Source organism: Pinus tabuliformis, chromosome 7 (assembly GCF_031772625.1).
Source record: "Pinus tabuliformis cultivar Carrire ecotype Pingquan chromosome 7, CPIR1, whole genome shotgun sequence".
NCBI classification, from domain to species: Eukaryota; Viridiplantae; Streptophyta; class Pinopsida; order Pinales; family Pinaceae; genus Pinus; species Pinus tabuliformis.
Window position 1 is genome coordinate 2,019,706,363 of NC_142293.1, and position 16,336 is coordinate 2,019,722,698.

Consider the following 16,336-nt stretch of genomic DNA (forward strand, 5'->3'; position numbering starts at 1 on the left):
GAATCTCATGTATACAGGTGGAAGAAAGCCTCTCTATGGCTTAAGCAAACTCCCCCGGCATAGTATGAGAGGATTGATAGTTGTCAGATGAAGTTGAGATTCACTAGGAGTGAAACCAATCCAAACCATTACCTAAAGGTTGTGGATGATAGACCTCTCATACCAGCACCTTATGAGGACGACCTATTTTTGACAGGTGCAGACCCTCTCATTTGCATAGGTAAGAGGGAGTTGGATTCCAAATGTGGAATGATATACTGCAAGCCTGTGACTACCTCAAGCATATTAACTTTCAGAATTTATATGGTAATGATGTCAGACCAGATTTGGGAAATGCCTCTCAGTTTCATAAACTCATTCGCGTTGATTTTCTTGGTGAACTTCCGCCCAGACATGTTTTGTAGTTAGCATGGTGAGCTCATATTTGGTTTAGCCTCACTGGATTGCTGCCAAGAATCTTCTGAGATATCTTTAGGACACAATCTCTCATGCATTGAGATACACTGCCGCAAATATGAAACTACATGATTATTTGAATGTTGAGTGGGCAGGCAGTGTGGAGGACCACTAGAGCACTTCTCAATGTTGGTTCTCTTTAGATTCTGCTTCGATATCATCGATGAGCAGGAAGCAAAAATCAGTCGCTATAAGCACCGCTGAGACCGAATACACAGCTACAGTATGATCTCGTGTGAAGCTGCATGGTTGCAGAAGCTCTTAAGTGAGTTGTTCATACACATGATGAATAGCACTGTGATTCTCTGTGACAACCAGAGGTGGGATTTGATTATTGAGGAATCCCATATTCGATGATTACTCTAGAAGATAGACATCAGATACTACCTTATCTAGGATATGGTAAGTCGATGAGCGAGGAGGCTCCATCACATTAAGACTGATGTACAAGTTGCAGACATTTTTTGTCAAAGCCTCAGGGAAAGGTCAAATCTGTAACTTTCCTGAACGACTTGGAGTCATTGAGAGACCTTCTTATAAGGGTCCTATAGGTTGCATGCATTGAGCTTTGGAAGCTCTGTGGGGCTTGGGGTACTTATTAGAGCAACATACGACCACAAGGTGACTCACATTCCCCTGGTGGTGCGTTATGGAATAGGATGATGCGTTCTCCTATGGGCCAGGATGATTCGTTCTCCATCGCGACCGTGGAACATGATGATTTGTTATCCTATGGGCCAGGATGATTCATTCTCCGGGACAACTATGGAATAGGATGATTCATTCTCCTATGGGCTAGGAGGATTCGTTCTCTGTGGCGACTATGGAACAGGATTATTCATTCACCTGTGGGCGAGGATGATTCATTCTCTGTGGCATCTACTGACAGGATGATTCGTTCTCCTGTGGACAAGATGATTCGTTCTCTTATCGAGGCATCCTACCCATGCAGTCTGGGACTCATGGGAAGTACCTCTCATCTGATCAAAGAGCAGGGAAATGAGGATAGGGACCATAGTAGTTCTATCGATGGATGCCTCATTGTATCTACCACACTCCCTATACTAGGATGACCTGCATTGATCTGGGATCAATGAAACTGATCTAGGATCGGTATGAGTGGTTTGAGACACTCTCTTGTGATATTGATCTAGGATCAATGAAACTGAGTTGGGATCAGTATGAGTGGTTTGAGACGCTCTCTTGTGATATTGATCTGGGATTAATAAAACTGATCTGGGATCAGTATGAGTGGTTTGAGACACTATCTTTTGATATTGATCTGGGATCAATAAAACTGACTTCGAGATAGTAAGAGTGATGTGACACACTCTCTTCAGATGAAACTAACTTCAGGTCAGTAGAGAATGGTATGAGACATTCTCGATCAATTCTTCTTCTTCATGGTTTAGGATAGCAGAGCAGAGTAGAGCATAGAAAAGTATAGCAGAGCAGAGCAGAGCAAAGCAGAGCTCAGCAGAGCAGACCTCAATAGATCAGGGTAGAGCAGAGAAGTATAGGGCACTGATGGCAATGATAGTATAGTCATACATATGGATCAGCGGATGGAGTTATCCCTAGTTGAGAGGGAGTGTTAAAATTTGCAACTAGGGCCAAACTCCATGTGGGTCATCTTATTTATGGTAGTTGATATTATTCTTGGATCCCTCTCATCGAGAGGTGTAGAATTGATCTAAAGATCATCTGATTCTGATAAGTATTTATGAAGATATGAATTTATTTTGACTATGGAAAAATTGTCAAGTTGGCCAGCAACTTATGTAGGCTCAAAAGCCCAACAGTCATGTCTATTCAACCTCTACATTTTAGTATAAATAGAAGAGGAATTGAAGTCATTTGTCACACACCAACTCACTCTTGTGATCTCACTTCATCCTGTTTTGGGTTTGATGAAGATGAGAGCTAGAGGGAGTGCCTTAGGGTATACGTTGCACTAGGTAACATGCCCTAGATCTAAATGCAGTCATGGGAGAATAAGCTCTACATTGCTCAAAAATTTGGAAATCCTAGAAAAGCTGAATTGCCAGAAAAGCCGGAACTATCGAAAAAGCCAAAAAAGATGGAAAAGTTAGAACTGCTAGAAAAGCCGAAAAAACCAGAACTGCTGGAAAAGTCGAAACTACTGAAATTGTTGGGAACTTCCGGAACTGTTGGGAACTGCTATAAAAGCTAGAACTGTCGAAAAAGCCAGAACTGTCGAAACTGCTGGGAACTGCCAGAACTGCTGAAACTGCTGGGAAGTGTCGGAATAGCTGGAGCATCTGTCTTCGAAGAGGGGTAGTATGCAAGGTATAACTGACTAACATTAGGACAGTTGTATGGTACTTAGCAGCAAATACACCAAACATGCAATGTTACAGCTAGCATGCAAGGGACAGCTAGCATGCAACAACAAGCATGCTAAGGACAAAAAGCAGGCAAGGGACAACAAGAAAGCAAGGTACAACCAACACATAGGTCAGGATGGCAACATGGTGCAGCAATGGTACATAATGTAGTACAGTGATGGGTACATTCATGATTAATGAAGCGTGATGAGATGCAACATAGTGATGATGGGTGCAGCATGGTGCAATGCGGTGAGGAGTAGCATGATGAGGAAATGCAGCACAACGATAGGTGAATGAGTCACCTTGGAGAATTAGTTGAAGCAACACGTCTTCAACTGATCTCATGTATCATCTTCTTAGAGATGATCTATGCTCTTATCTAGATAAGTCAAAGTGTTGAATTCTGTTGTAAACGTGCTATCTCTCTCTTTCTCTCTGTTGAACTATTGAAGGACATATAAGAAGAATTGATCAAGGGTTTCCCCACATTGGGGTTTTTCGTTGGCTAGCACCACATCTTGTGTCGTCCTGTCTTGGCTTGTCTTCTACGATTTATATTTATGTTCTATCTACAATTTACTTTAATGCTGATGTGATTGCTAATCTGAAAAAGATATTGAGCTAACTATGAAAATTGGAAAAAATTGCTCTAGCATAGAACAAACCTAAAATTAACAGGGAGCCACTAAATCAATTTTGGAAGCTGTGTGTTTGGCTTATGTGTTGCATTGAACCTTTATGTTGAATGAACTTGGTCGTTATTGTGAGGCAGTATAGCAAGATCAAGCATCCAAGTTTTTTGAAACTCCTTTTTTGTTGAGTTTCAGTTGTTGATAAAATGGCTAAAATTACCACTTTATTAGAGTTATTGAGAACTCTAATCATGTCTACTACTGAAATCACACTTAAAGTAAAAAAAGATACTCTCACAGATATTCAAACCTCTCCGCAAAATGCACAGGAGAATATTGAGTTTTTGCATCTTGAGACAATGCTACAATAAGAGGAGTTACAACAGAAAAGACATCATTATGAACTTGTTCAGAACAATTTCTTATTTGACTTTGAAACAAGATCCTATCAAAAACCAACAAGTCATCAAGTCAGTAATGTTGAGTTTGATCCCCATCAAGCGCTAATTTCAAGAGCAGTTTCACATAAAGATGCAGAAATTCAGCCTGCACTTCCTAAGCAAATCATTAGACCTTGGGAAGAGTTTGTCCACAACAAGCATAGAACTGGTTTTGGATATGACAAGGACGTGCCTTTTCATATTCTAGACTACTCAAAGCCCATCCAGTTTCAAAGCGATGGATTCTTTCATGACAATTCACCTTCAACTGTTCCAGATTTTGCCCCTCTTCCACAGCAACAACAACAGATTGTGAAATGCCAACACTGTGACCGAGTTGGCCTTCTAAAACATCATTGTTTTGATCTTCATCCATGTAAGCATTGTCATAAAACCAATCATTCTTCAAACAGATGCTTCAAAAACAAACCTCCTGCAAGAACAAAGATTCATCTTGGATGGATCACTTCTTGCTAATGGGCATCAACAACCAAGAAGATATTCCAGTCATATGTCAGAACTTGTTTTAGAGTATTGAACAGTCTTGCAGTTGAATTTTCTCCATCATCTCCCCTTGTATCTGACAGGAAGGGGAATGATGGTCATCCTCAAGCTTCAAAGCCACATTAAGCGAGCCTGAGCCACAACCTGCCATACCAGATTCAAAGTTGTAGCCAAAGATAAAGATTCCCTTAAACATGCCTTTAGTTAGTGATGCCTCTTCAAAGAATTGGAGACACTTCCTTTAGCAGAAGACTTCAGCTTCTTGTTAGTTTTGGAAGAGTTCCAGGAATTGCATTAAGCACTGTAGAGTTGTTGGTCATCCTTAAACCATCACAGGTTGAGACTTCCCTTTTAAGAGTGAGGTTCTCCCTTTTATGTGGGGTGAGACCTCCCTTTCACTATTGAGGGTTTCCCTCTTCAAAACATCAGGAGCACTTCCTCTAGCAGAAGACCTGAGCTTCATGCCAGACTTGGAAGAGTTCTGGAAACTGCACTAAGCATTCCAATGTTGGTGGTCATCCTTAAACCACCTCCTTTATACCAACATTTCAAAGAGCATATTCAGCCTAGTGCCACCATGCATTTTTGCATGTTTTGTATTACAACTCTCTTCTTGGACTCATACATAACCCTTCAGATGAAGGGCAGAATGTTGGACACCTAATCCTGTAAGGGTTGGTGTGGAAGCTGAATAGTCTAAGGAAGTCCAAGAGACCTTGGAATATGAAACCAAAGGTCATATGAAGTACTATAAATGTATATCATTTGCTAATAATAGATACACTCCCATGTTTATTATTCATCTTCTGTTGCTGCTATGTATGTGTTTAACAATATCTTAATCTTGAAAAAAACTTTCAAAAATAATTAAAAAGCTAAAAATTATAGGTGAATGGAATGTGAAAAATGTTATCTAAAAATATAATTATTAATAAATAATAAATAATAAAATTATGTGAAAATGTGTCAAAATAACATAATAATGATATAAAAAATAACATAACAATAATATTAAAAAAGGAAACACGGATATTCTCAACTTTGTAACATAATACACGTCACATGTTGTTATTAGTTTGGGTATATAAAATTACATAATTAACGAAAAAAATGATCTAATAATATGAATGAAATAAATTAAAATAAAAAATTAATAAAAAATATAATTAATGAAAAGTATACATTAATATATCATATATAATTAGAAACCTGGTTGAAAAATATTGTAAACTTCAATTAAAATGATTGAAAATTATTATAAACTTGAATTAAATAATAATAATAATAATTAAATAATAATAATTAAAAATATTACATGTTTTCCAAAGAAAAAAAATCAAGACTATAAATATAACTTGATTTTATAAATTCAATATCAACTATTTTAATATATTCTAGTTTATAAATTTAATCGGATATATCATTAAAATACTTACCTAATATTAGATATATAAATAAAATCAATTAGGGTTACAACCTGATATTCATGGAAAGCCTGTCCTTGATTCGAAAGGAACAAGTACAGTTTCATGGAAAGGTCGTTCTTTGATTCAAAACGAACAAGTACAGTTTCAAGGAAAGGCCGTTCTTTGATTCGAAACGAACAAGTACAATTTCATATAAAAAATAATGCCGCAATTTAGCATATAAAGCTAAATAAAATTCCCAGATAAGAAGGCTTCGTTGAGTATTCCTAGAATTGAAAGATTTCGTATTTTCTCATTTCCTTTCAGTAGGCCATCAAGAAAGAGCAGCTATGATTTTTAGTCCCAACTCCAAATGAGAAGACTGGAAGAGCCTGTTACTTGGCAAGTTCTCCCATTTGGCAAATTCGTTTTACGATGCCCAAATTCTGCAGTCTCTCCTTCTTGCCCGCATACCCATGCGTTACTTTGTGATTATGGGGAGTAGTGACCAGCGAGAAAATCAAGAAGAGTCCATGCTCTAGTGCCATACTAAGTAGACGAATATTATTTTCCATCTCTGCATTAGTATCATCTGCATCCTGCCCGGTACTGATGTTACAACAAGAAACTGTAAAATTTCCATTAACAGCCCAAGATCATCAATACCAAATATTTCACATTCAAAACTTAATATGTTGCTTAAGATGACATGCCTCGACTAACAGCGGAAGAAGTAATGGCTGCTGTCTTCTGTTTTCTGTCTTCTTCTCAGAATTCGGTTTCTCTCCTCTTGCCCTCACTTCCTTTATGTGATTCTTGATGGAGAAGAATGCAACTCTTGTGTGTGGGAGAGAGAGGACCCAATTCTTTATATATTATCTAACTCTAATCTGGTACGTCCATCATATACCAATTCAACGCTTAAGATCTAATACTTTAGATTAGAAACTGCTTTAGTGCTTTAATGCTTTAATGCTTTGCTTTTAACCGGGTCACATTAAGATTTAGAAACTGCAGATTTCTAACATTCTCCCACTTGACCCGATTATTCATAATATTAAGTGTTGAACATCATACTATGATAAATTGCTGAGAGTTATGGCGGTTGTGCACTATTAATTCAATGCATTCCCTTCCATATACTACAATACCAGCAATCCATCAATTCATACTCATAATTTATATAAAACAGCATAATGGTCCACATAATGTCTTATATCATAATGATTAAACATAATATCTTTATAAGACTCTTTCTTGTTTAAAATTACATAAAATACGTACTACTTCATTAAAACAAGAGACACATAATTGTATATCAGAAACACATAAAAGAGCTCAGAATGTCACACATCAATTATTATTAATACAACCAAGACCCATTCTTTGAACATGTTCCTTAAATTGTTTTGGTTGTAACCCTTTCGTCAAAGGGTCTGCAATCATAAGTTCTGTCCTGATGTGCATGATTGACACTCTTTGTTTCTGAACCTCATATTTCACAACAAGATACTTCAGATCTATGTGTTTGGCACCTTTAGAGTACTTGTCGTTCTTTGAGAAAAATACTGCTGCAGAGTTATCACAATAGATTTTCAGCGGCTTGCTAATGGTGTCGACAACCGCAAGTCCTGAAATAAAGTTCCGCAACCATAATGCATGAATTGTGGCTTCAAAACATGCCACAAATTCTGCCTCCATAGTAGATGAAGCAACGATAGTCTGTTTCACACTTTTCCATGATATGGCACCTTGAGCAAACATAAACAGGTAACCAAAAGTCGATTTTCTAGTATCGATGCATCCAGCAAAATCTGAATCGCTATATCCAATCACCTCTGATTCATTAGATCTTCTATACATGAGCATGTAATCTTTCGTGCCTTGTAAGTACCTCAAAACTTTCTTTGCAGCTTGCCAATGTTCCCTTCCTGGATTACTTTGATACCTCCCTAACATACCGACCGCAAAGCTGATATCCGATCTAGTACAGGTTTGAGCATACATCAGGCTACCAACAACAGATGCATATGGAATTGATTCCATTTCCTTTCATTCAACATCATTCTTAGGACATTGCATGAGATTGAATTTATCACCTTTCTGTATAGGAACTATTCCAGGTGAACACTTACTCATTCCAAATTTCTCTAGAATCCTTTCGACATATCCTTTCTGAGACAATCCCAATATTCCTTGTGATCGATCACAGAATATTTCTATTCCAATCACATAGGATGCCTCTCCCATATCTTTCATTTCAAAGTTCGTTGAGAGAAATTCCTTAGTCTCATGCAATATACTTAAATTATTTGCAGCAAGAAAGATGTCATCAACATAAAGGACCAGAAAAATAAACTTGCTCCCACTGATCTTTAGGTATATACAGTGATCAACCGTATTTTCCTTAAAACCAAAAGATGTAATAATGGTATTGAACTTAATATACCATTGTCGAGATGCTTGTTTAAGCCCATATATTGACTTCTTAAGTTTACACACCAATTGTTCTTTACCTTCTACAGAAAAACCCTCAGGTTGATCCATATAAACATCCTCATCAAGATCTCCATTCAGAAAGGTTGTTTTCACATCCATTTGATGTAACTCCAAATCATAATGAGCTACTAATGCCATTATTATTCTTAGTGAGTCCTTTTCCGAAACAGGAGAAAATGTCTCCTTGTAATCAACACCATCTTTCTGAGTGTAACCCTTAGCAACAAGTCTAGCTTTATACCGTTCGATATTACCACTAGAGTCGTGTTTGGTTTTAAAAACCCATTTGCATCCGACTCTTTTACAGCCATGTGGTAACTCAACGAGATCCCAAACTTCATTATGTTGCATGGATTTCATTTCTTCTTTCATGGCATTAATCCATTCCTTTGACTCTTTACTTTCTACAGCATGTGAAAACGAAACTGGATCCTTATTGATTCCAATATCATAATCTGATTCTTGCATATAAACCACATAATCATCAGAAATAGCTGACCTTCGATTTCTTTGAGGTCTTCTTAATGCTACTTGTTGTGGTTCATGCATATCAGTATTATGTAAGTCATTTCCTTCAGGAAGTACTTCTTCATTTATATGTTGTTCATTATCATCATGCTGTTCTACAACAGCTGGAACAACATTTGGAGTAATAGTAGATGGAGGAACTATTCTAGGCAATGTAACATTTACCCTTGTTTCCTTTATTTCTACTATTTCTCTTCTAGTACTCCCACTGACTTCACTATTCTCAATGAATCTTGCATTACCAGTTTCTATAATTCTTGGACTATGATTAGGACAGTAAAACACGTACCCTTTAGATTTCTCAGAGTATCCTAAAAAATACCCACTGATCGTTCGAGAATCTAATTTCTTTTCATGTGGATTATAAATTCTCGCTTCCGCTGGACAACCCCAAACATGCAGGTGTCTTAAGCTAGGTTTCCTGTTAGTCCATAACTCAAAAGGAGTCTTTTGAACAGCTTTACTAGGAACCCTATTCAACAAATAATTAGCGGTTTTGAGAGCATACGACCACAAATTCTTAGGTAGTGTAGAATCTGACATCATACTCCTAATCATATCCATTAACGTCCTATTGCGCCTTTCTGCTACACCATTTTGCTGTGGTGTACCTCGCATTGTGTATTGCGCACATATGCCATGAATTTCGAGGAATTTTGCGCCTTTTTGCTACACCATTTTGCTGTGGTGTACCTGGCATTGTGTATTGTGCACATATGCCATGACTTTCGAGGAATTTTGCAAATGGACCTGGACACTGGCCTGACTCATTATATTTACCATAATATTCACCACCTCTATCAGACCTTATGATTTTCACCTTTTTATCTAATTGCCTCTCAACTTCCTTTACAAATGTCTCAAGGACATTCACAGATTGAGATTTTTCATGAAGCAAATAGACATAACCATAACGGGAAAAATCGTCAATGAAAGTGATGAAATACTTTTCTCCATTAAAGGCTGGAGTGTCCATAGGTCCGCAAATATCAGTGTGTATTATTTCAAGAAGCTGGCTGCTTCTAGTGGCTCCTTTCTTATTATGTTTGGTTTGTTTACCTTTAATACAATCCACACATAATTCTATATCACTAAAGTCCAAATTTGACAAAATTTCATTACTTACTAATCTCATCATTCTTTCTTTGGATATATGACCTAGTCGTTTATGCCACAAGAAAGCAGAATTTTCATTCAACCTGCTACGTTTACATCCAACATTATTTACTACATTCAACAAGGAATTCGCATAAGTGTCATTCAGTTTCAATTTATATAAGCCATCAATTAGAATACCAGAACCAACATTATCAGTATTCTTATATAAATCAAAACAGCCAGATCCAAACATACATCTAAAACCAGAATTATCCAACTTACTTACGGAAATAAGGTTTCTAGATAATGAAGGTACATAAAGGGTACTGTGTAAGTCTAATACATATTCACTTTCTAGAATTAGACGATAAGTCCCAATGCCTTCAATTGAAGATTTCATTCCGTTTCCCATAAAGAGAAAACGATCTTCATTTGGATTTATGGTTAGGATCGTAAGAAATCCCTGCATATTGTTGGAAACATGAGTTGTAGCACCAGTATCAAGCCACCATGTATTAATAGGAACTTCAAATAAATTTGATTCAAAACATACGAAAGATAGATAACCTGCAAATCAAAAATGAAATAAGCTCATAACTAACGCGATTCAGATGTAGACATAATAGTATAATATAGCACTCCTTTGGGTAGATACTATATTATACTTAACATAATTAAATACCAAAACATAAGTAGGTAATAAATATATTCAATTAAATAGAACTGACATCTTTGGATGATCAATATTTATTTAATCAAAATATCTATCAAACCTCATCATGTCAACTAGTTATAGAACAAGACTTTCCTTTGGGTAAGTTTTCAGGTTCTATCATTAGTGACGCCAGTTTTTAATTGGTATTATTATAACTGGCAATTTCTATCATTAATCATTATGTCACTTATGCACTAAATGATTATTCTGATTTTGACCACTTTGGTGATTAACAAAATCATAAATCTCATGTGCACAAATAACTTATAACACATACCTTATGCAAAACAACATTCTGATTTTGACCACTTTGGTGATTAACAAAATCATAAATCTCATGTGCATAAACAATCATTAATGTATGCAAAACAATCATTCATAGACCAATTACTTTTATGCCCAAATTTCAAACGTCAATTATTTTGTACCAGTAAACTTTAATCGTGCAAAGCCAAAACAGTAAATGATGCACGAAAAGACCCTAAAATTCTGAAATTGTAAAGAAAGGTCGATCGACGAATCAAACAACGTGAAGGATAATCAGAGAGGCGAAGGCCATGGCCAAACCTCTGACCTTCTAGATTCCATTCAGATTTTCTTCATTGACAGGCAGTGTGCAGTTTTCAAAGGTAGCAGACAACTATTCTAAGTCGATTCTCTCTACGTCGAGCCGCACTAAAATCAGCTTGAAAATTCGATGTGAGAGGAAAGAAAAGATTTGGGCACGCGGAGGAGCAGAAGAAAACAGAACCCCAAAGAGCAGAATGTTCAAATGGGTGGCCTCGGTTTCGCTGTGCTTGGTGTTCTCAAAACTGATCTTGATTAATTTCGTTGTGAAGCATGCGCACGAATCTTAACCCAATTGAAACCCCTTTATTTCATACTTCAAATATTCAGATCATGCATTTCTAAAAACTTACGCTTACCATTAATTCTTTTGGCATTGAAACCATGCATGCACAGACAATTAAAGAATGCACACTTTCAAATATTTGTCCCTGCTACGCGTCACATTAATTTTCCCTTCATTAATTTGTAAACACTGCAAAACTATAATGCAAGCATACACTTCCGTGTAAAGTCAACGTTTCATCATCAAGAATCAAATAAGTTTGACCATCAAAACTCTTCAAATATTTAATCCTTCATGATCAAAATAAATGTGCAAATGCAGTGCGTTCTTCCCTTCAATCCAGATTGAAATTATTGACACATTCTACTCGTGAATATTAGATCTTCGTTCTTGTGCCCAACCATAAAGAAACAAAAAAAACAATTGTACTGTCTTGTCCTTAGAAAAAGACCAGATCAATTGCAATCATAGGAAATATTCAGTTATTGATTGGTGGCTCTGATACCAAATGTAAAATTTCCATTAACAGCCCAAGATCATCAATACCAAATATTTCACATTCAGAACTTAATATGTTGCTTAAGATGACATACCTTGACTAACAGCGGAAGAAGTAATGGCTGCCATCTTCTGTCTTCTGTTTTCTGTCTTCTTCTCAGAATTCGATTTCTCTCCTCTTGCCCTCACTTCCTTTATGTGCTTCTTGATGGAGAAGAATGCAACTCTTGTGTGTGGGAGAGAGAGGACCCAATTCTTTATATATTATCTAACTCTAATCTGGTACGTCCATCATATACCAATTCAACGCTTAAGATCTAATACTTTAGATTAGAAACTGCTTTAGTGCTTTAATGCTTTAATGCTTTGCTTTTAACCGGGTCACATTAAGATTTAGAAATTGCAGATTTCTAACAGAAACGTGTTGAGCATCATGCAGATCTTGCAGACGGGAAACGCATATAGTTACTACCCTGTAGAGAACATCCACATAATGCATAAAATAGACGGCATACATATCGTTGATCCATGCAACTTTGAGGATTGTCATTCCATTGTACAACTCTTCATTCACTATATCACTCCTACTCGCCAACACATATACAGCGAGATCGAGCATATAAAGGATGGAATTCTTCTCGCTTCTAACCAGATAATCGATGCAGTGGTCAAACATTCGACAGTAAATTCTTAAAACCGTACTCTGAATTTTCAAATATTGGCTCTGGTTGAGTGCAACGTCAAATAGAATACGCACAAACGCCAAAACAGAGTTTTCCTGTGCCATCTGTAAATCAGTCTCTTTCAGACCACCGATGACATCAACAATCCTGGCGACTTCCTTGCAAACCTCCTTGGCATCATCACATGAGTATTCACCGCTTCTTCTTAGTACGCATGAATTTAGGAGCCGCTTACTGGTTACCTGGAACAAGTATTCGTACCCTTTGATTGAAGAAAAAAGCTCTGTTTTCCACCCTGTACTGGCAATAAAGACGTACCAGATTTAATTTCCTCCACGGTGCATCTAAGAGAAAGAATTGTTAATTGATAGGCCCAATAAAAAGAGATTTGTTTCTTTAATGTTGTGCCATCTATTGCTAAATACCTATAGGTGGGTGAACATAAAACATAATTTTTTTCCTTTTATGTGTTTTAAAGACTAAGGGTCCAAGATAGTTATCGATCATCGGGCTATGGCTACACCAATTTTTTGGGTATAGAACCCATATGTCCTTGATGGAAATAATCATTTATACAATATTAAAATTGAACGATTGATACAATCAAAAGAATTTCCATGGGTAAAACCATGGATTTACACCAATGGTAATCAACGTCCAAAAATATAAAAGAAGAAGAATAATAATGCAATAAGGTTGGTTGTGCATATGAGAAATAGGTGCTAAGTGATTCAGAGGCATTCCAATGTGGAACAATTAGTTACTACTACAAGGCATAGCAAAATGATGAGGATTGAGTTTGTGATAAGGATAAATTTGTCTTGTGATGGGCCCAAGTTTGTAAAAAGGATGAGTTTGGTGTTTTATGATTAAGCTAATCTTATTTTGGATGAGAGGGAATGAGGAGTGTTGAAAGGATCAAGTTGAGTAAAAAATATCAGAGCAAATATATATGTAGATCTAAGGTCCAAGTTGCAATGGAGAGAAGTATGAAGGTAAGAGAGTTGTAAGATATGAATATAAAATCTAAATATGAGGAATACTATGAAAGCTGAAGTAATGTTGCTACATACTTCATTTCATTACTGTAAAATACTAAAATATGCTTAGAAACAAAAATGGAAATAAACTAGTTAGGGCAATGGTAGCTTATCTTTGAGAAGAGATGTGGTGGCTACATGCTACTGAACTGTCTTACAATGAGGCTCGAAGGCCTATTTATTGTTGAGAAATAATGGGAAACCCTAACATCTAAAAACCTAACCCTAGGAGATGAAGCACCAAACTATGGGCCCCATTTTGGGTAAATTGGTACATCAACTTCCCGGGGTCATAACTTTGGCATACGATCTCCGTTTGACACGCATAATACCTCATTAGAAAGATCTACCTTAGGAATACAACTTTGGGCAAAGAAACATCCATCCATGGACCCATGTTGCTCCTAGTTTTCCAAAAAAATGACATTTAGGGCCTCAAAACGGCTCTGGAAGTTCAGGACCCAAAAAACTGTTAAAAATAGTAAATTGTGCTACAATTAATGAAACTAAAAAACTGAAAGAAACAATGGTGTGGGTCTAAGTGGAATTGGAGGGTGGTCACCAATATCCACCTGGATCATTCCTCCCCTCGTAGGAAGCAATGGTCCTCATTGCGTTGAGTTCGTCCATGAGATGAGGAAACTTTTGCTTAATGTGGTCCCTAGTGAGCCACTTGCCCTGGTGAAAGATTTGGCCTGATTTGACAACTCGATACAATTGGATCTTCTGCTAGCGAGTGTGCTTTATCTGTGTGTCAATGATCCGATCAGTTGTAGCTTGTTCCATGCAATCTGGATTTAACTATATTGGTGTGTGATGTTTTGCAATGTCGGATGTGTCTAGTAATGGTGAAAAGTATGGCTGAAGGCAATCCATATTCAACATTGGGTGCAGGCCAAGGAATGGGAAAATGCTGAGCTCAAATGCATTGTCTCCCATAGCCTTAGTAACGATGTAAGAACCATATCAGAGTGGTCTGAGTTTCTGATAGGCTCTAGAAAGGCATTCCTTTGGCAAATGCAACTAGACTTTGTTGCACAACTGAAACTTGTGTGGCACCCGATGTTGATCATGTCATTGCTTGTACTTGGAATTTGATTTCTCCGGAATGTCGTGGACTTACTGGCGGATATGTTGGATGTGCTCAATGAAGCTATTTGCATTATCTATTTCAGACTGGACATGAACCAAATATGCTTAAGTAGCAACAAATGGCATGGCCACATCAATGGGACATAGTGGCTAGAATCCCAAGCCCACCTGAAAAGGGCTGTGGCCAATTAAGTTGTGGAGAGCCGGTTATATTTGTGTTGAACATAGGGGAGGCTCTCACCCCATGTGTGTGGATGCTTTGAGTTGTACATGCACCGAATGTGTACGATCATCCTGTTGACAACCTCCATTTGGCCATCAGTTTGGGGATGGAAGTTTGTGGACATAGTGAATTTGGTGTCCAGCATCGACCAGAGATTGGACCAAAATGTACTAGGGAACATGCTATCCCAATTTGAGATGATAGACTGTGGGATCCCAAAGTGTACCCACACTTGTTGAAAGAAGAGTTTAGCAGTCACTTCTATTGTGATATTCTTCTTGCAAGCCGCCATAATGGCCATCTTCGAGAACTTGTCGATGACCACAAAAACACAGTCATTTCCATGCTTAGTAGAAGGAAGGCCCGACAGGTAATCCATGGAGATGGATTCCCAAAGTCGAGTAGGGTAGGCAGCGGATTATAGAGGCCTTGCTTCTTGATGGTCGGTTTGGCAATGGCACAAGCAGTGCAGGATCTTATGTACTTATCGACATCCTATCGAAGATTTGGCCAATAGAAATATTTCTGCAGTACTGCTACCATTTTCTCGATCCCGAAATGCCCAACATCCCGACTATATCGTGCTTCCCAAATCATCTTGGCACGCTCGCTTGAAGGAACAAAAAGGTGACCTAGGTGGCATAACAGGGCATGCTAGAGGTGAAAACATGGAACATGTTGACCCTCCAAGAGTGTCTAGTATGTGTGGCCAAATTCTGGGTTGCTTTGGTAGAGAAGTGGCCAATCAAAAGTCTCGTGCCCACAAGAGTTGAGCACAGTGGTTAACGCCATGATCGGTGGTCGACTGAGGCAATCTGCAACATTATTGGTGCTTCTCTTCTTATACTTGATATTCAAATGGATCTGTTGCAGTTATGTGGACCACTGTTGATGACAATCATTCTGCAACTTCCCTTGCATCAGGGGCTGGTGGTATGTGTGGATGATCGTTTCCTTCCCCAAAATGTAATTCTTCCATTGTCGGTAGGCCTACATAATGGAATACATCTCTTTGTCATAAGTGGGATACTTCTAGACTGTGTCTGAAAGTGTCTCACTGTGATATGCCACTGGATGGCCGTGTTGAGCAAGGACTGCCCCAATAGCATAGTCAGAGGTATTTGTCTCAATCTCAAATGGTTGTTTCAAGTCTGGTAATGGGAGCACTGGTACCAAGCAGAGGCAATGTTTCAACTCTGTGAATGCCTTCTGTTGAGATTCAGGCTAAAATAATTTTGCTTTTACTCCTCCCTTGGTGACTTAACTCAACGACCAAGTGATATGAGAAAATACGAACATGAACTTGCGGTAGAAGTTG